Source organism: Triticum dicoccoides, chromosome 5B, assembly GCF_002162155.2.
Source record: "Triticum dicoccoides isolate Atlit2015 ecotype Zavitan chromosome 5B, WEW_v2.0, whole genome shotgun sequence".
Lineage (NCBI taxonomy): Eukaryota > Viridiplantae > Streptophyta > Magnoliopsida > Poales > Poaceae > Triticum > Triticum dicoccoides.
In genome coordinates, this window is record NC_041389.1 from 356,137,930 (window position 1) to 356,138,600 (window position 671).

Sequence of the window (671 nt, forward strand, 5' to 3'; positions counted from 1 at the left end):
AGGATAAAAGATCATGTTAAAGCTTCGACTGTTGTTCGCAAGAGTAATACTAGGACTTATACACCTCCTAAGCAAATTAATGTTGAACCTGGTATTGCTATGATTAAAGATCTCTTGGATGAGGATTTAGATGGGCATGTTATCTCTTTCTTGGGTGAAACTGCTAATATTGCTAGACCCGATACTAAAACACGTAGACCTGTTGTAGGCACACCTGTTATTTCTGTTAAAATAGGAGATCATTGTTACCATGGCTTATGTGATATGGGTGCTAGTGCTAATGCGATACCTTATGATCTTTATAAAGAAATTATGCACGATATTGCACCAGTTAAATTAGAAGATATTGATGTTACTATTAAGCTTGCCAATAGGGACACCATTAAACCTATTGGGATTGTTAGAGATGTTGAAGTCTTGTGTGGGAAGATTAAATACCCTGCTGATTTTCTTGTTCTTGCTTCCCCACAAGATGATTTTTGTCCCATTATTTTTGGTAGACCCTTCTTGAATACTGCTAGTGCTAAGATTGATTGTGAAAAGAATATTGCCACTGTTGGCTTAGATGGTATGTCTCATGAGTTTAATTTCGCTAAGTTTAGTAGACAACATCGTGAAAAGGAACCATCTAGTAAGGATGAAATTATTGGTCTTGCTTCCATTGCTGTTCC